A 25875-nucleotide genomic window follows, 5' to 3' on the forward strand; every position below is an offset into this window, starting at 1 on the left:
GAGATCCCACCTTGAGACATTTGTCACAGCTCTGATACCATCTGGGTCTTTATCAAAGATGGCCTTGTGAGACATGCCCTCACTTCAGCAAACAGACCTGGCTTCCCATTGCAATCCAGCTTATACTTCAGAGAACCATCATCATCAACCCAAGGAGTGAGATCAAAGTCTTGAGAAGAAAGATCAGGTTTAATACTCTTGTCTTCTGATGCTGAGCCATCACTTTTGGTGTTAATCATCCTTAGATCACTAAGTGTAGGAGACCATGAGAGCAAGATGTCTTCTTCTCTGATCAATGGCTGTTCAGTCCCATCCTTGTAAACAGAGTTGGTGTGAGGTTCTTTTTCCATTTCCACAGCTGAGAGAGATTGGGATCCACCTAAAATCCCAGTACTTCCTACATACTTCATCTCAAGTACCTTAGGGGGTTCTATCTCTTGAACAACTGATCCACAAAATTCAGCTAAAGGTGGTTGAACAGGGTAAAAGGCATCCTTATCCACCTTTGTAAGCACCACTCTTTGAGTATCAAAGTCAATCATTGCACCAGTGGTGTTGAGAAATGCAGTTCCAAGCAATAGGGGGAGCTCTTTGGTCTTCTTCATCTTCATGATCACAAAATCAGTGGGAATTATGCATTCACCAACTTGAAGTGGATAGTCTTCTAAAAATCCATATGGTTTCTTGGAGTAGGAATCACCAAAGGTGATAGAAGAGGGGTAGGACGTTATAGACCTGACCTTTAGCTTCTCCATCATATCTTTAGACATTATACTCACACTTGAGCCTGAATCACACAAAGCATTCTCAACTCTAAAGTTTCCAAGAGTGCAAGAGATGGTGAACTTCCCTGGGTTGCCTAGCTTTGGGAGGGAGGTGGGCTTCATCTGAGTTGATTCAGAGGTGGAGGCACAATCTGTTAGCTTTCCTTGACCAGTTGGATGCTCCTTTGTTTCAATAGACACTGAATCATTCCCTTGCTGAACAGAAAGAACTGAACCGGCTGCCCCCACACTTTTGCTCTCAATGTCCTCATTGAGTTCATGTAAGAAGCCAATGAAATCATCTATAATGGTGTCCTCATCTACTTGAGTGTGTGCATTCTCAGTAAAAACTTGACCATAAAGGAGGTCTTCAATCTCTTGCACAGCAGCTGAATAGTCCTCATTGGAGTAGATGGCATTGCAATAATCTTTTGAGTTTTGAAGAGCTTTACCAGGAAGAGAGACTTGTGGTTCAGAAGTGCAGATGCCCTTGTTCTTTTTAATAGACTTTAGTTCAGTACCTAGTGTCTCCAGGTCAGATACCATCTTTTGTTGTCCTAATAAGAGCTGTTGGAGAAGAACATTGAAATCAGGACTTTGTTGAACAGTTGGTGGGCCAAAACTAGGAGGTGGAGCCTTTGGCTGTAGGCTGACTTCATTTGTGAAGCTATTCCCTTGATTCTGAACCGCTGGTTGCTGAAAACCCTGTTGACCTTGGGAGTTACCTTGGTACTGATTCTGTTGAACAAAGCTTTGAGGAGGGTATATTTGGTCTTGGGGGTTGGCCACATTGTTGCTCCTATAGGACAAGTTCTGGTGGTTGTTGAAGTTGTTGTAACCATTGAACTTGTTTTGATTTCCAATGAAGTGCAACTCCTCTTGAGTGAGACCCTCTTCATTGATATTTGTGAAGCATCTCTTCTCCTCACTCACATAGTGTATAGGCTTTTGAGTGGCAGCTAGGGCTTTGTCAAGCTTTATATTCAACACTTTAAACTTCTCTTCCAGCTCTTGGTGTCTACCAGAATCTTCTCCTCTATAGCTTCTATCATAATCTTCCCCATAAGTGTCTTGGCTCATGGCTAAGTTCTCAACAAGTTCCATAGCTGCATTGATTTCTTTTGCCAAGAAATTTCCATTTGATGCTGTGTCCAACTGAATCCTGATCTTAGGAACAGTTCCTCTATACAAAGTGCTAAGGAGAGAGGCTTCTGGAAAGCCATGATGTGGACACTTATTTGTGTAGCTTCTAAACCTGTCCAAAGCTTCTCCAAAGGTCTCATTAGAATGTTGAGTGAAGCTGGAAATCTGGTTCCTTAGCTTTGCAGTCCTTGAGCTTGAGAAGAACTTGGATAGAAAGGCAATCTTGCATTGCTCCCATGTGTGGATGGATCCTCTTGGGAGGTTCTTTTCCCACTGATGTGCCTTATCTCCAAGGCTGAATGGGAACAATCTCAGTTTGAAACTGTCTTCAGATACCCCATTGATCTTAGTGAGATCACAAACTCTGTCAAACTGATCCAGATGCTCCAAGGGATCCTCCATAGGTAAGCCATGGAACTTCTGATTCTGAACCATATTGATCAAAGAGGCCTTCACCTCAAAGTTGTTGTTTTGGACAGGAGGTGGCCTGATTCCTGCTCCATACTGGTGTGCATAAGCTCGGTCATTCTCACCAACAAAGACTGGTTGGGGCTGATGACGTATGGGTGGGTTTGGGTGGGGCTGTGGTGGATTAACCTGAGGTCGGTCTTGGTTCTGGTTACCCTGAGCGTGTCCCTGATGGATCTGAGCCTGTTGAGCCTGAATTCCAATCCCATTACCAGCTCTTTGACCTTGATCAGCTTCTTGAGCCTGATGCTCATTCCCAACTTGCTGATTCATTCCTAACCTCTCCAAGTGAACAGCTCTTTCTCTTTGTCTTCTGGCTTGGCTTCTTGTGATCATAAACCTGAAAACAAAGACAGAGCTTGAAAGGTGATCAGTAAAACAAAATAAACTTGATCTCAAAAACTATATCAGAAACTAATGCTAACAATCCCCACACAATATGGCAACGGCGCCAATTGATAACTAAGGTTTTTAAAGCCTTAGATGGGTTATCAATCCCCTTGTCAAAGTAGTATAAGGGGTGTCAATCCATATGTGTGGTAGTTAGGCACTAGTTTATGTGATAGGTTCTTAAGTCAAGTAATCAAAGATGAGTTTTGTGAAACCAGCAACAAGAAAGCATAAAACAAGAAACAAACAAGCTATGATTAATGAACTAAGCAAGCAAACAAAACAAGATGATGGTGATTAAGCAAATGATAAAAGCTAAACCTCTAGATGTGATCATTGATTAGGGTGCTTTAGATATTGAATCATGATGCTAAGAACATAATGCAACACTTGCTACTCTTTAGTCTAGGCTTCTTAATCAGATTAATTCATTCCCATGACAATAATCCCTTTGCAAATCACTTAATCAAGTCTAACAACCATTAGATATAATCAAGCAATCAGCAAGCATAATGCATCAAGCCTAATAAGTGACCAAACAATCTCTCAACCAAGAAGACTGAATCTTATACAGAAAGACATAACAAGCAATCACATGATCTCAAACATTTCAACTTAGAACTCTAATCTAGACTAATCCTCTCATGAAGGCATTAATCTCTACACTAATCCACTTTCAAACCAAATCATCATTTGTGAAATATGAATCAATGAGCATTAAGAAACAGTTCTAATAAGTCATTCATGCATTTAACAAATCATTCCCATGATGAAAAAGGCATAAACCCTTAAGTTAGCTCATTCAGGCATTTCATCAAACACTTTTGGTGCATGAAATGCCTATGAACCCAGATTTCACTTTCCCAAGGAAATCTGGCATTAGGAGCAACTAACTAAGGAAATGGAATGAGAATCTAAACCCTAAACATCACCAATCAAACATCTAAGCACCCTCATCTACACACCTAGAAGTTTAAAAGATGATTACTCACTAATCATGAAGAACACATCTAATCTTTTGCAAGAGATGATGTTAATCATGATTAGAAGTAGAAATGAGATGATGAGATGATAAGAAACAGACTTGGAATGATCAAATCCCTTCAGATATCTCTTAATCAAAAACGTTTTTACCCTCAAAAGGAAAGAAAACTAGAGAGAAAACTAAGTAGAAGATAACCTCCCTAGGGTTTTTCTCCAAAAAGCTATATATACTAAGTGCTAATGAACCGGGTCAGCCCGGAACAAACCGGGTCCTGACCCGGCTTTAGTGGGTAAAGTGGAATTACTGCGGGTTGGTCCAGTGTCTCCCAGGTAGCACGCCCAAGTCGCAGTAAATGAAGAACTTGTCTTGTGAGACTTAAATCGCTTTGTCTTAGCCGCACGCCCAAGTAGGAGTGTTTTGCGAGTCTTGCTGCGGCTTAATCTTCTTCTTCTTCAACTCGCAGGACCAAGGAGGTTTCTGGGGAATGTATATGTGCGACTTGGTCATCCCTAGTCCCAGGTCGCAGGCTCAAGTCGGAGTAAATTGCGAATGATCATGCGGCTTGGTTCCAGTGTCTCCCAGGTAGCATGCCCAAGTCGCAGTATTGTGGACTTAGCAATTTTCTTGCTCGGGAGCCTCAGACCTCATCCATTGATAGCTTACCCGCACTTCTCAACTCGCAGCATCAATTTCCAGGCATTCGTCTTCTGGCTTGCGAGTTAACCAAGTCGCAAGACCATCTCGCAGCATTCAGAGCAGCTTGGACCACTTCGTATTCCGGAGAGTGTAACTTCTAAGATAATTGTCCGAATTGAGTGATTTTGGTTGCAGATGACAGAGGGCTCATTTATCCCCAACTTTGGTGAAGGAAGCCACGGTGCTTGGGAAGTGGAAGGCTTCCTGGAGGGCACATCTTTGCAGTGCATTTACACGACCAGAGAGAGGCGTCTAGACATGTGTCCATTCCGGAGACCGTATCTTCCTGCTCATAGCTCCGAATCGAATGATCTTGGACGTTCTGGAAAGAAGACTCAATTGTCTCTGATTATCATGAAGACCCCGGAAACTGAATCGGCCTGGAAGTACACCGTCCTTCGCATTCTTCAGAACTGATCTGCTTGGTCCGGAACAGCTGCGAGACAGGGGTTCCTTCCGACGAGCTTAACTCTCTGCTCACGCGTCCGAATTCCACGATTCCACTTTCTATGAGACCGTAATCCAATCCTCTCCAACCTCTATGAAGCACCCGACATCTGAATCGGACCGGAAGGTTCCCCAGACAGGCGATCATTCAGGAATATCGGATTGCTCTGGAATGAGTGCGAGACCTGTTCGTCTTACGATTACAATATCTTTCAGCTCCGTGGTCCAAATTCCTTGATTCCAACTGTTATGAACTCTTGACTCAATTATCTCCAACTTTTATGAAGACTCCGACAGCTAAATCTGACCGGAAGGTTCCCCGGACAGGCGATTTCGGAAACGTGTCTGCACCCGGAGATTTTGGCCGAGAGACTTGACCGCGGTACGTGTTTTTGGCCGAGAAAGCTACCCGCGGGAAGGATTTTGGTCGAGAACCTTCGACCTTCAGTACACCATTTTGCCGAGAAACCCAAAATCGCTCCTTTTCACCATTTTTGATCATTCCAACTCCATTTCTTCATCTGAATCACATCATCCACTCCAAATTGGCTCCAAAAGCACCTGTTTAACACTCCAAAACATGCAAAACTCTCTTGGACCTAATGCAATCTCCTAAGTCCTAAAACAATGCCTAAAGACCTAAAATGCATGCAAATGAGACATGATTTTGACTAGAATATGTACATTAAATGATGCAATTTATGAATATATCAAAAGACTTGAGATGGTTCCTCATACTCTCCAACAAAATGCATTGGCTTGTGAGTTACCAGCTTCAACTTGTCTAATCCACTTCTCAATTCCTTTACTTCTCTGGTGAGCCTCTGTTCTGAGCTTGAACCTTCATTCCTATTTGACCTGTCATAGTCTTCACCATAAGTGTCATTGCTCAATGCTAAGTTCTCCACTAGCTCTAAAGCAGCATGTATCTCTTTACCCAGGAAGTTCCCATTTGAAGCAGTATCCAGTTGGTTTCTAATCTTGGGAAGAGCTCCTCTATAGAGTGTGCTGAGGAGAGAAGCTTCACTAAACCCATGGTGTGGGCATTGGTTTGTGTAGCTCCTGAATCTCTCTCATATGCTTCACCAAAACTTTCATTGCTGTGCTGAGTGAAGCTGGAGATTTGGTTCCTCAGTTTTGCAGTTCTTGAGGTGGAGAAGAACTTAGATAAGAAGGCTTGCTTGCATTGCTCCCAGGTTTGAATGGAGCCTCTTGGAAGATTTTTCTCCCATTGATGAGCTTTGTCACCAAGACTGAATGGGAATAGTCTTAGCTTAAAGCTGTCTTCTGAAACTCCATTTATCTTGGTCAGATCACACACCTTATCAAACTGGTCCAGGTGTTCCAATGGATCTTCCATTGCTAACCCATGGAACTTTGAGTTCTGGACCATATTCAGCAAAGATGCCTTCACTTCAAAGTTGTTGTTTTGCACAGGTGGTGCCTGAATACCAGCTCCATACTGATGAGCATTGGCCCTGTCATTCTCTCCAACATAGACTTGGGGTTGCTCATATCTTCTTTGCTGTGGTTGGAAATGGTGGGGTTGGTGGTGCACCTGGTGTCTTTGCTGAACATTGGCCTGATGCCTCTGTTGATGAGCTTGGGCTTGTCCCTGGTGGACATAAGCTTGTTGATGGTGCACCTGTTCCTGCTGAACATTACCCTGGTGAAGCCCTTGACCAACTCCAATACCAGCTCCATGACCTTGAGCCTGTTGCTCCTGAACTGGTTGTTCTATATCTACCACGTGATCTCCTTGTTCTGCCATCTCAGTCTGATCAATTTGTCTACCACGTCTGTCTCTTCTCCTCCTTGGTACCAAAAGGTTGATGTTGTCGTTTAGAGGAAAAGGAGGACCACAGCTTCTTGATCTAGACCTGGTGTTCATACACCTGAAATCACAAACAGAACTTGAAAGGAATCAGTAAAAACAAGAAAGTAAGCACTTGATCTCAAGAACAGATCAGAGCTTAATGCTAATCAAACCACAATTTGGCAACGGCGCCAATTGATAGACAAGACTTTCTAGGGTCTCAGGGCTATCAATCCCCTTGTCAATGTAGCACAAAGAGGTTTATCAATCCAGATGTGGTGTTAGACACTAAGCTATATGATCAAGTTCTTAATTCAAGCAAACAAGAGTGGGTTTTGATTAATCTAGAGACAAATATAAACATAAACAGGATTAAAGACTAATGACAATGACAAATGGTGTGAATAAGATATGATGGAGGCATGAGATTCTAGACATGATAGTTGGTTAGGGTGCTTTAGTGTTAAACTAGAAATGCTAATGACAATGATGAGACATGATTCAAGTGATTAAGAACTCTAATCTAGGTTAATCCTCTCATGAAGGAATTAACCCCTATACTAATCCATTTTCAAACCAAATTCCCATTTGTGAAATATGAATCAATATGCATTAATAAACAGTTCTCAATGATCATTCAAGCATTTAACAAATCATTCCCATGATGAAAAATTACTTAAACCTCTAACACAACTCTTTCAGGAATTTCATCAAACACTTTTGGTGCATGAAATTCCCAGAATCTAGATTTCAAGTGATTATCAAGGATCTAGCATAGAGAACAGTTGTTTAGAGAAATGAACCAATGAATCTAGCCCTAAGCACTCCTAATCTAACACTTTAGCTCCCTAACCTACACATCTAGAATCTCATTAAGGTAACTACTCACTAATCATGATCAACACACTAGATCCTTTGCAAAATGTGTTGTTAATCATGATTAGAAGTTGATTTTGATGAATAGAAATGATGAACAAGATGGAAAGAAACTGCAAATCGATTTAAACTCTCTAAAACAAAGTGTATTAAGTGGTTTTTCACAAAAGGGGGAAAAAAAGACTAAAAGTAGATTCAATTCCTCCACAAATTAGGTCTAAAAACCTTATAAAAGAAGCTTGGGCGAACCGGGTCAACCCGGAACAAACCGGGTACTGACCCGGCCTTGATGGGCAAAGAAGGGTTTGCCACGGTCTGGTGCATCCTTGGTGTGACCGTGGCATTCCTGACCGTGTCAAAGTTTTTACTTGTGTTCTTGGTTCCTTTTGTTGCCGCGGTCTGATCAAGCTTCATCTGGGACTCGTGGCAAGTTAGCCGTGTCAAACGCCGAAGATGTGTAGAGGTTGCCACGGTCAAGCCTCCAGACCGTGGCATTCACACCGTGCCAAAACTCGCATGCATGTGAGTACCTTCCCAGCCAAGTATATGCTTGCCACGGCCAAGTCTCAGGCCGTGGCATTGAGATCGTGTCAAAAGCCGAAACTGTGCAGAAGTTATCTCCAGCCTCTTGTTCATTTGCCACGGTCAAGTCCTAGATCGTGGCATTCAGCTCGTGCCAATCGCCGAAGGTTGCAAGATGTTGCCACGGCCAAGCTTCATACCGTGGCATGTTTAACTTAGTCATCCTGGGCTGTCTGGACCATCTCGCATTCCGGAGAGTGTAACTTCCTGGAGACCTGTCCGAATTGAGTGATTCCGGTTTCAGAAGACAGAGGACTCATTTATCTCCAACTTTGATGAAGGAAGTTTCAGTGCTTGGGAAGTGTAAGGTTTCCTGGAGGGAACATCTTTGAAGTGCATTTACACGACCAGAGAGAAGCGTCTAGACATGTGTCCATTCCGGAGACCGTATCTTTCTGCTCAAAGCTCCGAATTGACTGATCTCGGTTGTTCTGGAAAGAAGACTCAAATGTCTCTGATTCTCATGAAGGCCGCGGAAACTGAATCGGTCTGGAAGTGCACCGTCCTTCGCATCCTTCAGAACTGATCTGCTCGGTCCGGAATACCTGCGAGACAGGGGTTTCTTCCGACGAGCTTATCTCTCTGCTCACGCGTCCGAATTCCACGATTCCAATTGCTATGAGACCGTGCTCCAATTTTCTCCAACTTCTATGAAGGACCCGCCGTCTGAATCGGACCGGAAGGCTCCCCGGACGGGCGATTTCTGAGACTCGTTCACACCCGGAGATTTTGGCCGATACACTTCATTCGCGGTACGTGAAAATGGCCGGTAAAGCTTCCCGCGGTACATGAAAATGGCCGGTAAAACCTTCCTGGCCAGCGAGAATGGCCGATAATCTCCCAAGACCTGATTTTTCCACTTTTTCAAGCTTTGCTCACCATTCCACCTCCTGGACTCATCTTTTCAGTTCCATATTCACCTGATAGACACTCAAAACATGCAAAGACTCATTGGGACCTAATGCATCTCCTAAGTTCTAAAACAAACCCTAAGGACCTAAAATGCATGAAATAAAACATGATTTGGAATGATTTATGCAACCTAAATGATGCAAATTATGAACATATCAAATACTTGTAACCAAACCTGTCTGGATCGAAAGCGGCACGAGAGATAGTGTGATCGCGAGAGAGATAAAGTAGGTCATACCAGACATCGGGAAGTGGATCATCAGATGAGAAATCGAATCCTACAGCCTGTAGTATCACTGTAATAGCGCTCCCGTAAGCTGGAGTAGCGTCCTCGCAACCATGTAAATCATGCTTCACCTTTACCATGTTCTGTGCTATGATCCAGGCAAAACAGGAAAGTCGTGGGTCGTCCATAAATGGCATCTGAAGTGTAATGAGCTCGGTCTTCAAAACACATCCCATGTTGGCTCTAGAGAAAATCGTGTGTGCTAAGAGTTTGTGCACAACTCTCACTGCTGGATGAGTAAGAAGGGCTGACTTGGATCTCCCGCTATCATAGACTCCATGACCCATCTCTCTCAACAAGTTAAAATCGGGTTCATCTTCAAGGTAAATGCCATCGGTGTATGGAAGCTTAAGAGCCTCACAAAGTTCAGAAATGGTGAGCGAGTAAGGCTGTCCGCGGATAGAGAATGACAAGATGCCATCTGATGCTCTAGGGTTCCTCCTCTTCGTGTGGTGGAGTGTAATAGTTGCTAAAGAACTCGCGGACTAGCTCATGATAAGTCGGAAGGTTCAGCTCCATGTAGGTTCTCAGCTTAAGTGCATCGATGTACCAGATTACATCTTCTCAGATTCCAAGCATCTCAAGTGTATGATAATCAATGCAAGGCGTGGGTTTGATGTTCAGCTTCTTAAAACGTCTTGCATAGTCCACTCTCGGGTTTATCTCCTTGCCAATGTATGATAACTAAGGTTTTTCAGGTCTTAGATGGGTTATCAATCCCTTATGTCACTTGCAGTACAAAGGGTATCAATCCAAATGTGTGGTAGTTAGGCACTAGTTTATGTGACAAGTTCTTAAGTCAAGTTAAATAAGAAAGGTTTGGTGACAAGTAACAAGTGAAAACATAAACAAGAAACAAGCAAGCTATGATGAATGAACTAAACAAAGCAAGCAAACAAAACAAAGTGATGATGATTAAGCAAATGATAAAAGCTAAAAGTCAAGATGTGATCATTTATTAGGGTGCTGTAGATATCAATTCATGATGCTAAGAACAATAATGCAATGCAAGTTACTCTTTAGTCTAGACTTCAAAAGCAGATTAATTCATTCCCATGACAATAATCCCTTTGCTAATCACTTAATCAAGTCTAACAACCATAAGATATAATCAAGCAATCAACAAGCATAATGCATCAAGCCTAATAAGTGACCAAACAATCTCTCAACCAAGAAGACTGAATCTTACACAGAAAGACATAGCAAGCAATCACATGATCTCAAACATTTCAACTTAGAACTCTAATATAGACTAATCCTTTCATGAAGGCATTAATCTCTATACTAATCCACTTTCAAACCAAATTCCCATTTGTGAAATATGAACTAATGAGCATTAAGAAACAGTTCTAATATGTCATTTATGCAATTAACAAACATTCCCATGGCATTAATGCATAAACCCTTAGTTAGCTTTCATTCAGGCATTTCATCAAACACCTTGTGGGTGGAGATTTGCCTAAGCTCTAGACCAGAGTGATGTGCAAAGATCTAGCATTAGGAACAGCTAACTAAGGAAATGAAATGAGAATCTAGCCCCTAAACATTATAAATCAAACATCTAAGCACCCTAATCTACACACCTAGAAGCTTAAAAGATGACTACTCACTAATCATGAAGAACACATCTAATCTTTTGCAAGAAATGATGTTAATCATGATTAAAAGCAGAAATGAGATGATGAGATGATAAGAATCAGCTTTGGAATGATCAAATCCCTTCAGATCTCTCTTAATCTAAAAAGTTTTTACACTAAAAAGGAAAGAAAACTAGAGAAAAAACTAAGTAGAAGATAAGATGTTCCCTTAGGGTTTTTTCCCAAAAAAGTATTTATACTAAGTGCTATGGACCGGGTCAGCCCGGAACAAACCGGGTACTGACCCGGCTTTGGTGGGTAAAGATGAGGTTTGCCACCGTCTAGCAGCTCTTGGTCAAGCCATGGAAAGTGTCCGTGTAAGGTCCCGAAGCTTCTGTTCTTGGATGAATCTCGGTGCCACGGGTTCCCTTTGGTCGTGATGCATAGCCGTGTCAAGTCCCGAAGCTCTGAAGGATCCCAAGTGTTGTCTTGCCACGGTCAACTGTATACCATGGTGTGGAGACCGTATCAAACCCCGAAGAACTGCAATCAAGTGCCACGGTCAGATGTGGACCGTGGCAATCCACCGTGCCATCCTTACACTTAGCACAATTTCCACGCTCTTGGTGCTCGAAGGATATGTGTGTCTCTATCCACGCTCTTGATGAAGGATCTGTAGACTGAATCGGTCTTGAAATGCATTGTCCTTCGCAATCTTTGGAGCTCATCGGGTCGGTCTAAAATGGCAGCGAGACAGGCGTGCCTTCCGGTGAGCTTAACTCTCTATTCACGCCTCTAAATCGTATGATTTTACCTTGTCTGGAAACATGATCCAATCTTCTCCAAATTGGATGCAGCACCCGACAACTGAATCGGAACGGAAGGTTCCCCGGACAAGCGATCATTCAGGAGTATCGGATTGCTCCGGAATCGATCCGAGAGAGGTCTGTCTTCCGGTGACCGTATCTTTCTGCTCAGTGCTCCAAATGCCCTGATTCAACCTGTCCTGGGTTCGAGATTCAATTATCTCCAACTTTTCTGTAGACCCTGTAAGCTGAATCGGCCGGCAAGAACTTCCGGTGACGCGATTTCGGAAATGTATCTGCATCCGGAATTTTTGGCCGAGAGACTTGACCGCGGTACGTGTTTTTGGCCGAGAGAGCTACCCGCGGGAAGGATTTTGGCCGAGAATCTTCGGCCGTACATCATTTTGCTGAGAAACCCAGAATTGCTCCTTTTCACCATTTTTGATAATTTCAACTCCATTTCTTCATCTGAATCACATCCTCCACTCCAAATAAACTCCAAAAGCACTTGTTTAACACTCCAAAACATGCAAAACTCTCTTGGACCTAATGAAATCTCCTAAGTCCTAAAACAATGCCTAAAGACCTAAAATGCATCCAAATGAGACATGAGTTGGACTAGAATATGTACATTAAATGATGCAATTTATGAATATATCAACTTCCCCACACTTATGAATATATGAATATATCAAGAAAAAAGAACAAATGAGAGAGAGAGGTTGAATGCATTGGGAGTTCATATTTCCTTTTTGAGACAACTGATCACAATGAGAATTCAAGTTCATGCTCAATTATGCAATGCAAAGCCATACTCAGATATATATCAACTCTACAAGGAATCTCCACAAGTTCTTCTCTCTCTCAACTCTTTCACATTCATTAAGCTTTTATCATAATGATGCAATGTTTAAACAAGCTGGCATGGCTAGGGAGAGGCTATGAGATTAAAATGATCTCATCAGTGTTCAAGAGGGTTTAATGCAGCAAAGGGATCTCTCTATGAATGATCAAACTTTGGCAGAATGCTAAAGGTAAAAAGCAACCTATGCATACAAGGGCAAAGACTCATCACACCCCACACTCTACTCAAAGCTTTCTCACTTGCTCACTCTCTCAAGAACCTCACTTTTCACACTTATTTTCCTCTCACTAGGGGACTTACTTTTCATTTTCACTCTCAAGTCTTGGATTTCAAACTTTACACAGCTCTTTTTCTTTTGCAACCTCTAGCCTCTTTTTCTTTCTTTTCAAAACATTTGAGCTCTTTGGCTTCTTTTCTTTTCCTTTTACTTAGAGGCTAGACTCTTTCTTTTCAAGACACCATAGCTCACTTTCTTTAACTCAAAACTCCAAGACTGATTTCTTTTTCTTTCATTCCCCTAGCTATTTCCACTTTCTCTTTTCCACTCATCTCACCTTTTCGGAAATGTATCTGCCAGAAAGATCTTCCGGTGACGCAATTTCGGAAATGTATCTGCACCCGGGATTTTTGGCCGAGAAACTTGACCGCGGTACGTGTTTTTGGCCGAGAGAGCTACCCGCAGGAAGGATTTTGGCCGAGAATCTTCGGCCATCAGTACATCATTTTGCCGAGAAACCCAAAATTGCTCCTTTTCACCATTTTTGATAATTTCAATTCCATTTCTTCATCTGAATCACATCCTCCACTCCAAATAAACTCCAAAAGCACCTGTTTAACACTCCAAAACATGCAAAACTCTCTTGGACATAATGCAATCTCCTAATTCATAAAACAATGTCTAAAGACCTAAAATGCATGCAAATGAGACATGATTTGGACTAGAATATGTACATTAAATGATGCAATTTATGAATATATCAACTCCCCCACACTTATCCTTTGCTTGTCCTCAAGCAAAAAGAACAAATGAGAGAGAGAGGTTGAATGCATTGGGAGTTCATATTTCCTTTTTGAGAGAAGTGATCACAATGAGAATTCAAGTTCATGCTCAATTATGCAATGCAAAGCCATATTCAGATATATATATCAACTCAACAAGGAATCTCCACAAGTTCTTCTCTCTCTCAACTCTTTCACATTCATTAAGCTTTAATCATAATGATGCAATGTTTAAACAAGCTGGCATGGCTATGGAGAGGCTATGAGATTAAAATGATCTCATCAGTGTTCAAGAGGGTTTAATGCAGCAAAGGGATCTCTCTATGAATGATCAAACTTTGGCAGAATGCTAAAGGTAAAAAGCAACCTATGCATACAAGGGCAAAGACTCATCACACCCCACACTCTACTCAAAGCTTTCTCACTTGCTCACTCTCTCAAGAACCTCACTTTCACACTTATTTCCTCTCACTAGGGGACTTACTTTTCATTTTCACTCTCAAGTCTTGGAGTCCAAACTTTACACAACTCTTTTTCTTTTGCAACCTCTAGCCTCTTTTTCTTTCTTTTCAAAACATTTGAGCTCTTTGGCTTTTTTTCTTTTCCTTTTACTTAGAGGCTATACTCTTTCTTTTCAAGACACCATAGTTCACTTTCTTTAACTCAATACTCCAAGACTGATTTCTTTTTCTTTCATTCCCCTAGCTATTTCCACTTTCTCTTTTCCACTTATCTCACCTTTTTCCACTCACCAACAAGTCTTTTCCCCGACACTTATTCCTCGCCAACACTCTCAGTTCCTTGATGTTGGAACACAGCACTCAATGAGACCTGCCCTTGTCGCTCTAAACCTAACACTTTCTGCTAAGTTTGATCCAAGGTGGCCTTTCAATTCACACACAAACATTGGCTTGAAAGAAGGATGGGTTCAAGGTGAGGGAACTGATCCATGATGCGGATTTAGCTACCTGAGCTAAGGAAAAAGGGCGGTAAAAACAATGGTTCTAACTCAAGTATGTATGTCGGTATCCACAAGCTTATTCAAACAATACATCACAAGATATTTTCAAGTGAAGTTCAAGGTTCTCACTTAATTAGAGTTGAATTCAATTCAAACTTGCTTCTCAGATTCAGATCGTTTCAGACTTTGCAAGCACAGAAAAAGATTCACAAGCATATTTAATCAAAATTCTCAAAGTGGTGTACTCTCTAGGAAAACCTATCATTACTCCCTGCAAGATGCAACCTATATGATGCAAACTAGACTCAATCCTAAAAAAATGTGAATGCAACTACATGATCATTTTTTGTGAAAATTTTTGATTTTTCGATTGTTTTGGTTTTTATATGCACATAGATCCAGATTCAAGATGCAAATCAAAATAAGAACAAGAGAAAACATGATTAGTAAACACAAAACCCCTCCCCCACACTTAAATAACACAGTCCCTTGTGTTATAAAAGCATAAGAGAGGAGTGAAAGGCAAAAGCAAGAAAGATGCAAAATGAGAAATAAAGAACTAGATGCATATGTACAAGGAGTTTGGAGTGTTACCAGATTTGTTTTTGATGGAAGGGAGTAGTGGAATTGTGAATCTCAGGAGGCTAAACATCACTGGAGGTGTCCTAGTTTTCATGCTGTTCCTTGCACTGATCTGAACGTGCTTGTAGTGAGGGTTGGAGCTCGTTTTTGTGCATTGTTCCTCTTGCCACCCCCTGTTGCCACCGTCTGGAATCTCCTCTGGACAGCCCGTGGCATTCTATTGTTCTTCCTCTAACACATTGCCACGGCTTGCATGTGACCGTGGCAAAGAGACCATGGCAAAAGCCGAAGGTTCTGCTGCCTTAAAACATGTTGCCACGCCTTGAATCTACCTGTGGCATTCCTCTCGTGGCAAAATCTGAATGGTGGTCTATTCAAAATTCAACTTGCCACGGTTCAATTCTGGGCGTGGCAATCTCCCCATGGCAATCACCAAAGGTTGTCATCCAAGAAAAAACCTCATGCCACGCCTGGGTCAAGCAGTGATTCATGGTCGTGGCAAAACTGTGAACTTAGCCAAATTTTGCATTTCCTTGCATCTTGTCCACCATTCCTTGAGGCTAAAGAACACCAGGTCATCTGTAACATGAACACACTCCACAAAACACATCAAAACATCCTAAAAACAGCAAAAGAAAGCATTAAAAATAATATTTACAAAGGATAAGTTTGGGGTGTCTCCCAAGAGCACTTTGTTTAAAGTCACTAAGTTTGACTTTGAAAAACCTGTTTTTAGATGGGGTGAGGTTGAGCACTGATGCTTTTCAGCACTTCAATGGTCCTGAGCAAGAAATCTGAGTTGGTTTGCTGCCTTTGGGAACCATTAGACCCTTGTCCTTGAGATCCCATCTTGAGACCTTTGTCCACCAGCTCTTGAATACCATATGGGTCTTTATCAAAGATGGCTTTTGTGAGACATGCCCTCACTTCAGCAAACAGACCTGGCTTCCCATTGGAATCCAGCTTATACTTCAGAGATCCATCATCATCAGCCCAAGGACTGAGATCAAAGTCTTGAGAAGAAAGATCAGGTTTAATACTCTTGTCTTCTAATGCTGAGCCATCACTTTTAGTGTTAATCATCCTTAGATCACTAAGTGTAGGAGACCATGAGAGCAAGATGTCTTCTTCTCTGATCAATGGCTGTTCAGTCCCATCCTTGTAGACAGTTGGTGTGAGGTTCTTTTTCCATTTCCACAGCTGAGAGAGATTGGGATCCACCTAGAATTCCAGCAGTTCCCACATACTTCATCTCAAGTACCTTAGGGGGTTCTATCTCTTGAACAACTGATCCACAAAATTCAGCCAAAGGGGGTGTGACAGGGTAAAAGACATCCTTATCCACCTTTGAAGGCACCACTCTTTGAGTATCAAAGTCAATCATTGCACCAGTGGTGTTGAGAACTGAAGTTCCAAGCAATAGGGGGAGTTATTTGGTCTTCTTCATCTTCATGATCACAAAATCAGTGGGAATTATGCATTCACCAACCTGTAGTGGATAATTTTACAAAAACCCATATGGTTTATTGGAGTAGGAATCTCCAAAGGTGATAGAAGAAGGGTAGGAAGTTATAGACTTGACCTTTAGCTTCTCCATCATGTCTTTAGACATTATACTAACACTTGAGCCTGAATCACACAAAGCATTCTCCACTTTAAAGTTGCCAAGAGTGCAAGAGATGGTGAACTTCCCTGGGTTGCCTAGTTTTGGGAGGGAGGTGGGCTTCATCTGAGTTGATTCAGAGGTGGAGGCACTATCTGTTGGCATTGCTTGATCAGTTGACAGCTCCTTTGTTTCAATAGACACTGAATCATTCCCTTGCTGAACAGAAAAAACTGAACCGGCTGCCCCCACACTTTTGCTCTCAATGTCCTCATTGAGTTCATGTAAGAAGCCCATGAAATCCTCTATAATGGCATTCTCATCCACATAAGTTTGTGCAGGTTCACTAGAGACTTGACCATAGAGAAGGTCTTCTATTTCTTGCACAGCAGCTGAATGGTCATCATTGCAGTGGATGGCATTGCAGTAATCTTTGAGTTTTGAAGAGCTTTACCAGGAAGAGAGACTTGTGGTTTAAAAGTGCAGATGCCCTTGTTCTTTTTAATAGCTTTTAGTTCAGCGCCAAGTGTCTCCAGGTCAGATACCATCTTTTGTGGTCCTAGTAAGAGCAGTTGGAGAACAACATTGAAATCAGGACTTTGTTGAACAGGTGGTGGGGTAAAACCAGGAGGTGGTGGCCTTTGTTGCTGGAAGCTGAGTTGGTTATTGAAGCTATTCCCTTAATTCTGAACCGCTGGTTGCTGAAAACCCTGTTGACCTTGGGAGTTACCTTGGTACTGATTCTGTTGAACAAAGCTTTGAGGAGTGTATATTTGGTCTTGGGAGTTGGCCACATTGTTGCTCCTATAGGACAAGTTCTGGTGTTTGTTGAAGTTGTTGTAACCATTGAACTTGTTTTGATTCCCAATGAAGTTGATATAAGATTGGAATCACACCAAGTCTTATAATTCACAAGGTTGTCAAAGACAACAAGCTTTGCAGAAGTGGATATGATGGTGGGATAGAAGGTGGTGGATTTGATTGACTCTCTCAATCGATGGTGACTGACTCTCTCAATCTGTGAACGAAATAGATTGTTTGAATCTCACAAACAAGCTAGGTCGCAGCTTCTATAGAGCTAAGTGAATCACACACTTAATTCTAAAGAAAAAAAAAAAGAACAATCTTTGCAAAGAAACACTTTGAAAGAAAACAAGAATACCTAGTATATTTCTGGATTGAAAGGTGAGTTTTTACAATGGACTAAGAGGAGCTTATATAATGCTCTTACACGTTCTAAAATGCTAAAGACAAAGAAACAAATCAAAGCTAATCGAAAACTAGCCGTTAGGCTCTAAATGAGTGAATTTCGACCAAATATGAAAATGTGATGATGCCTTTGTATCTGGACAGTTTTAGGGGATAATTTATCTTCTCTGGAACATTATTATCTTCATAAAATACTCCCAAGTCGTAGCATTCAAAGGAAAAGAGCTGTTGGAGAGATATGGCTCCAAGTGTGAATGCATCTATATATGGCAAGTGAAGTTGCAGAAGGATCCGCCTGATCCTGTGAGTTCTGGTGCATGGTGGGACAATATTTGGACCCTCTGATTGGTAAATGAAGTCTCCTGGTCGCCAAAGTTGGTTCTGTGTTGAATTAAACCGGTTGACTCTCATACTTGCCATAAATGGCTCCGGTTGGCTTAATTGAGAACTTAATTGGATCCGCCTGATCCAATGCGTGTTGGTGCACCTTAGGATGTTCTAGAAAGCTTCTAGAAGTAACTCAGAGTCTCCTGGGCGCCACTGATATGTTTGAAGCCTCCAAAACCCGAAAGGTTCCAAATAAGGCAAACCGGAAATCTTCTGGTTTAGAAATTGAATAACTTTCCAACCAAAACCGGTCTCGGTATGATTCTAGTTCTCCTGGATTCTATGATGAATGAAGAATCCAAAAAAAGCCGTTTCATATCTTGTTTCGTCCTTTTTTGGTCGGAATCCTTTGATCAAGGCGCAAATGTCCAAATCGGGTTTGTTGGAGATAACCCGGTTTGTAAGCTGAATAACTCTTATGTCTGAACTCCAATTGGACTGATTCCAATTCCCCGCGTGCCTATACTGGATCCAGATTGCATAGAAAGTGGTTTCATGTATTAAATCCTTCTGGTCTGGTTGGAGGGATTCAATAAGTGGTCGTATGTCTCCATCGGATCCTTTGAAGATCTGCCTGAGTGTATCTTCAATATCTTCTTCATGTGGAAAGCTTTTGGGATGATTCTTCTTCGTGGTTTGCTCTAGACGTGATGAGTAAATATCCCAAATGTTTGTTGAGCTGGAACGGTCAGTATTGGTCTTCATTTGTGCTGAACAAAGCTCACATGTCTCCTTAGCTTGTCTTGGCTCCATGTTCTCATCTCCTTGTTCCTTGATTCCTTGCTTTAGGTCTGATGATGACTTGATGTACTCATCAGAAGTGCAACTCCTCTTGAGTGAGACCCTCTTCATTGATATTTGTGAAGCATCTCTTCTCCTCACTCACATAGTGTATAGGCTTTTGAGTGGCAGCTAGGGCTCTGTCAAGCTTTATATTCTGCACTTTAAACTTCTCTTCCAGTCCTTGGTGTCTACCAGAATCTTCTCCTCTATAGCTTCTATCATAATCTTCCCCATAAGTGTCTTGGCTCATTTCTAAGTTCTGAACAAGTTCCATAGCTGCATTGATTTCTTTTGCCAAGAAATTTCAATTTGATGTTGTGTCCAACTGAATCCTGATCTTAGGAACAGCTCCTCTATACAAAGTGCTAAGGAGAGAGGCTTCTGAAAAGCCATGATGTGGACACTTGTTTGTGTATCTTCTAAACCTGTCCAAAGCTTCTCCAAAGGTCTCATTAGAATGTTGAGTGAAGCTGGAAATCTGGTTCCTTAGCTTTGCAGTCCTTGAGCTTGAGAAGAACTTGTATAGAAAGGCAATTTTGCATTGCTCCCATGTGTGGATGGATCCTCTTGGGAGGTTCTTTTCCCACTGATGTGCCTTATCTCCAAGGCTGAATGGGAACAATCTCAGTTTGAAGCTGTCTTCAAATACCCCATTGATCTTAGTGAGATCACAAACTCTGTCAAACTGATCTAGATGCTCCAAGGGATCCTCCATAGGTAAGCCATGGAACTTCTGATTCTGAACCATATTGATCAAAGAGGCCTTCACCTCAAAGTTGTTGTTTTGGACTGGAGGTGGCCTGATTCCTGCTCCATACTGGTGTGCATAAGCTCGGTCATTCTCACCAACAAAGACTGGTTCAGGCTGATGACGTATGGGTGGGTTGGGTAAGGGTTGTGGCTGGTTAACTTGAGGTAGGTCTTGGTTCTGGTTACCATGAGCATGTCCCTGATGGACCTGAGCCTGTTGATCTTGAATTCCAATCCCATTACCAGCTCTTTGACCGTGATCAGCTTCTTGAGCCTGATGCTCATTCCCAACTTGCTGATTCATTTCTAACCTCTCCAAGTGAACAGCTCTTTCTCTTTGTCTTCTGGCTTGGCTTCTTGTGATCATAAACCTGAAAACAAAGACAGAGCTTGAAAGGTGATCAGTAAAACAAAATAAACTTGATCTCAAAAGCTATATCAGAAACTAATGCTAACAATCCCCACACAATATGGCAACGGCGCCAATTGATAACTAAGATTTTTCAGGTCTTAGATGGGTTATCAATACCTTATGTCACTTGCAGTACAAAGGGTATCAATCCAAATGTGTGGTAGTTAAGCACTAGTTTATGTGACAAGTTCTTAAGTCAAGTTAAATAAGAAAGGTTTGGTGACAAGTAACAAGTGAAAACATAAACAAGAAACAAGCAAGCTATGATGAATGAACTAAACAAAGCAAGCAAACAAAACAAAGTGATGATGATTAAGCAAATGATAAAAGCTAAAAGTCAAGATGTGATCATTTATTAGGGTGCTGTAGATATCAATTCATGATGCTAAGAACAATAATGCAATGCAAGTTACTCTTTAGTCTAGACTTCAAAAGCAGATTAATTCATTCCCATGACAATAATCCCTTTGCTAATCACTTAATCAAGTCTAACAACCATAAGATATAATCAAGCAATCAACAAGCATAATGCATCAAGCCTAATAAGTGACCAAACAATCTCTCAACCAAGAAGACTGAATCTTACACAGAAAGACATAGCAAGCAATCACATGATCTCAAACATTTCAACTTAGAACTCTAATATAGACTAATCCTTTCATGAAGGCATTAATCTCTATACTAATCCACTTTCAAACCAAATTCCCTTTTGTGAAATATGAACTAATGAGCATTAAGAAACAGTTCTAATATGTCATTTATGCAATTAACAAACATTCCCATGGCATTAATGCATAAACCCTTAGTTAGCTTTCATTCAGGCATTTCATCAAACACCTTGTGGGTGGAGATTTGCCTAAGCTCTAGACCAGAGTGATATGCAAAGATCTAGCATTAGGAACAGCTAACTAAGGAAATGAAATGAGAATCTAGCCCCTAAACATTATAAATCAAACATCTAAGCACCCTAATCTACACACCTAGAAGCTTAAAAGATGACTACTCACTAATCATGAAGAACACATCTAATCTTTTGCAAGAGATGATGTTAATCATGATTAGAAGCAGAAATGAGATGATGAGATGATAAGAAACAGCTTTGGAATGATCAAATCCCTTCAGATCTCTCTTAATCAAAAACGTTTTTACACTAAAAAGGAAAGAAAACTAGAGAGAAAACTAAGTAGAAGATAAGATGTTCCCCTAGGGTCTTTTCCCAAAAAAGTATTTATACTAAGTGTTACGGACCGGGTTAGCCCGGAACAAACCGGGTACTGACCCGGCTTTGGAGGGTAAAGATGAGGTTTGCCACCGTCTAGAAGCTCTTGGTCAAGCCGTGGCAAGTGACCGTGTCAAGTCCCGAAGCTTCTGTTCTTGGATGAATCTCGGTGCCACGAGTTCCCTTTGGTCGTGATGCATGGCCGTGTCAAGTCCCGAAGCTCTGAAGGATCCCAAGTGTTGTCTTGCCACGGTCAAGTGTAGACCGTGGTGTGGAGACCATGTCAAACCCCGAAGAACTGCAATCAAGTGCCACGGTCAGATGTGGACCGTGGCATTCCACTGTGCTATCCTTACACTTAGCACAATTTCCACGCTCGTGGTGCTCCAAGGATATGTGTGTCTCTATCCTTCCGGAACTCATGCCTCACAACTCCAAAGGGAACGATCTCAACTGTTCTGGAAAGAGGACTCAGTTATCTACAATCTTGATGAAGGCTCTGTATACTGAATCGGTCATGAAATGCATCGTCCTTCGCAGTCTTCGGAGCTCATCGGGTCGGTCTAAAATGGCAGCGAGACAGGCGTGCCTTCCGGTGAGCTTAACTCTCTATTCACCCCTCTAAATCGTATGACTCTACCTGGTCTGGAAACATGATCCAATCTTCTCCAAATTGGATGAAGCACCCGACAACTGAATCGGACTGGAAGGTTCCCCGGACAGGCGATCATTCAGGAGTATCGGATTGCTCCGGAATGGATGCGAGAGAGTTCTGTATTCCGGTGACCGTATCTTTCAGCTCAGTGCTCTAAATGCTCTTATTCAACCTGTCCTGGGTTCTTGACTCAATTATCTCCAACTTTGCTGAAGACCCTGTAAGCTGAATCGGCCGGCAAGATCTTTCGGTGACGCGATTTCGGAAATGTATCTGCACCCGGGATTTTTGGCCGAGAGACTTGACCGCGGTACGTGTTTTTGGCCGAGAGAGCTACCCGCGGGAAGGATTTTTGCCGAGAATCTTCGGCCATCAGTACATCATTTTGCCGAGAAACCTAAAATTGCTCCTTTTCACCATTTTTGATAATTTCAACTCCATTTCTTCATCTGAATCACAGCCTCCACTCCAAATAAACTCCAAAAGCACCTGTTTAACACTCCAAAACATGCAAAACTCTCTTGGACCTAATGCAATCTCCTAAGTCCTAAAACAATACCTAAAGACCTAAAATGCATGCAAATGAGACATGATTTGGACTAGAATATGTACATTAAATGATGGAATTTATGAATATATCAATGTATCGAATCTGTGGTGGCTCAGGAGCTGCTCGTGTTTATCTTGAGTGCTGGAGCAATCTCATCACATAGTTTCTTCTTCTTGGTCTGGCTTGGTTCAGCATGTACTCTCCAAGAGTAGCATCATCAGGAATGTCCTCAGAGCTGTCACCAGTGCGACGGCTTCTTCGGGATCTGGTTTGTTCCATTTTTTTCTGCAAAACGAAATGATTCTTGGAAAAAGAGTGAATATGCCTGCTGATTTTAACACATTAAGATCAGTTATACTAATACTAGTATAAAGAGATTAATTAAAACCATGAACTACTCGATTAATTAAATCAAAGAAATCGAGTAGTTCATGACTAGATTCGGATTTTTGATGTTCTCAACATAGAAATCTTCTAAAAATCGGTTTTAATGAGCAATTTCCATGTCAAATCTATAGGTTACCTAATACTAATCACTAATCACACAAGACTTAATCAGATTCATCCATTTTGCTGTTCCAAATTCGATTTTTATAAAGCATGTAGAATCCAAATTTTAAAAATCTCAATTTCTCTTAAAGTAGGTGTTAAAATCGATTTTTAGATAACCTAAAAGGATAATCTATTGTTCTTAAGCTATTTCCACCATCAATAAACTAAGATTTGGGCTTTTTAACAAAACCCTAAGTTCTAAAATCAAGTAAAAATGTCGCGTTTGAGGTTCATACCTTGCTGGAAAGAGAGACTTGATGACAGAATTGAAATCAGCTTTGAAAAAGAGTGAGGTTTGGGCCAAGAATCTCTTAAAAGCTCAAGAATTGAAAAAGGTGTTCTATTACCTAAATCTCCAAGTCTTTTGGAAGAGAAGAGAAAAAGGAGTTTTGATCCAAAAAGTGCATTTCCTTTCTTTAAAAAGCATTTTTGTAGCAAAAACGGAAAATTTCCGGGAATTTTTAAGTTTACAGGAACTTACCTTTCTTGTCTTGCACGCTAGGAAGGTTTAAAACTTACGGAAAATCTTAATGGGCTTTACCGGGAATACTCTAGAAATCACCGGGAAACTCCGGGAACTTTCGAATAGCGGTGGAAATCCGCATTCTCGTCTCAACGACCAACGGTCGCGGTCAGGAGACGCGTGACCGCGGCGATAGAGGGCTCGGCCGCGGTCACATTCTCGGTGCCGCGGTCGATGCTCCCTTGGCCGCGGGTCAGTTGGTCGCGACCGCGGCCCTTTCTCCTGCGGCCTTCGTCCAACTTTCAAGTCTTTGCCGGGCCGAGCAGCTAAAAACCTATCCTTTTCTTCTTGGTTTTTTCTAATTTTCTGATTTTTTTGTGTTTTTGTTTTATAAAATATCTGAAACTTAAAAGAAAAAGAAAGCATAAATTGTAAAAAGGAAAAGAAAACTAAAAGAAAGAGTACCTAAATGGGATGCCTCCCATCAAGCGCTTTTGTTTTAAGTCGTTTAGCTCGACGTAGGTATGAAGAATCAGGCTGATTTGAATGGCACTCCACTTGATGTGCCCTTATCACTTCCGGTCGCTGGAGGTTTTACTTCTTCTCCTTGAGGAACCGTCTTCTTTCCTTTACTCTTCTTTCGGACTTTAACATTGCTGAAAACCCTTTTTGTATTTTCGATCAGCTCCTGGATTTGGTCCTCACTAGTTTCTGTTGCATCTGGTGGAATGATGATCTTGATCTTCGCAAAAGCTTTCGGCTTCTCTTTTTCTTTCTCTTTGGGCATGTTTCCCTTGCTTGGAAAATCGTCTAAGATAGTCGGGTAGTACCTTCTGCGATCCACATTGAGGAAAACAGCATGCCGGTTTGCGTGATCGATTACTGCTCCTACGGTAGCTAGGAATGGTCTCCCGAAAATGAGTGGCCTCTCCTTGTCTTTATCCATCTCCAGGACTTGGAAATCTGCTGGAACAATCTTGTCTCCCACTAGAACTTGTATAATCGCCCCTTCAGTATCTTTTTGAGATCAATCTCCAAAAATAACCTTAACCGTCGATGTCCTTAAGGTTTTTGTGCCCAATTTTTTGGCAAATGTCTTTGACATGATGTTGACATTGGCTCCAGAATCGCACAGGCAGTCTGTGAACTTGATTCCTGAATTGAAACATTGGAAAACAAAACGTCCCGGATCGTCGGCTTTTATAAGCTGATAGACAAGACTTTTTAGGGTCTCAGGGCTATCAATCCCCTTGTCAATGTAGCACAAAGAGGTTAATCAATCCAGATGTGGTGTTAGACACTAAACTATGTGATCAAGTTCTTAATTCAAGCAAACAAGAGTGGGTTTTTATTAATCTAGAGACAACTACAAACATAAACTGGATTAAAGACTAATGACAATGACAAAACAAGAACTAAGCAATGACAAATGATGTGAATATACTATGATGGAGGCATGAGATTCTAGACATGATAGTTGGTTAGAGTGCTTGGTGCTAAACTAGAAATGCTAATGACAATGATGAGACATGATTCAAAAGATTAAGAACTCTAATCTAGGTTAATCCTCTCATGAAGGTATTAACCCCTATACTAATCCATTTTTAAACCAAATTCCCATTTGTGAAATATGAATCAATATGCATTAATAAACAGTTCTCAATGATCATTCAAGCAAATAACAATACATCATCATGCAGAAAAATGCTTAAAGCTCTAATACAACTCTTTCAGGAATTTCATCAAACACTTTTGGTGCATGAAATTCCCAGAATCTAGATCTCAAGTGATTATCAAGGATCTAGCATAGAGAACAGTTGTTTAGAGAAATGAATCAATGAATCTAGCCCTAAGCACTCCTAATCTAACACTTTAGCACCCTAACCTACACATCTAGAACCTCATTAAGGTGACTACTCACTAATCATGATCAACACACTAGATCCTTTGCAAGATGTGTTGTTAATCATGATTAGAAGTTTGATTTGATGATAAGAAATGATGGAACAGGATAAAAAGAAACTTCAAAATCGATATTAAGCTCTCTAAAACAAGTGTATTAATTAGGTTTTCACAAAAGGGGAAAGAAGACTAAAAGTAGATTCAAGGTTCTCTACAAATGAGGTCTAAAAAACCT

The 25875-nt window shown here is 41.4% G+C and overlaps 3 non-coding genes across 3 annotated transcripts; all 3 read left to right on the forward strand.

The window, feature by feature from the left end:
* Window positions 1-1980: 1980 nt before the first annotated feature.
* Window positions 1981-2087, forward strand: LOC112089533. Its single transcript, XR_002901171.1, has one exon. It is a non-coding gene; the product is annotated as a small nucleolar RNA R71 (small nucleolar RNA).
* Window positions 2088-5922: 3835 nt separating this feature from the next.
* LOC112089482 lies at window positions 5923-6031 on the forward strand. Its single transcript, XR_002901120.1, has one exon. It is a non-coding gene; the product is annotated as a small nucleolar RNA R71 (small nucleolar RNA).
* Window positions 6032-19523: 13492 nt separating this feature from the next.
* Window positions 19524-19630, forward strand: LOC112089521. Its single transcript, XR_002901159.1, has one exon. It is a non-coding gene; the product is annotated as a small nucleolar RNA R71 (small nucleolar RNA).
* Window positions 19631-25875: the final 6245 nt, after the last annotated feature.

The sequence above is a fragment of the Eutrema salsugineum genome, unplaced genomic scaffold (genome assembly GCF_000478725.1).
Source record: "Eutrema salsugineum unplaced genomic scaffold, Eutsalg1_0 scaffold_12, whole genome shotgun sequence".
Classification (NCBI taxonomy): Eukaryota; Viridiplantae; Streptophyta; class Magnoliopsida; order Brassicales; family Brassicaceae; genus Eutrema; species Eutrema salsugineum.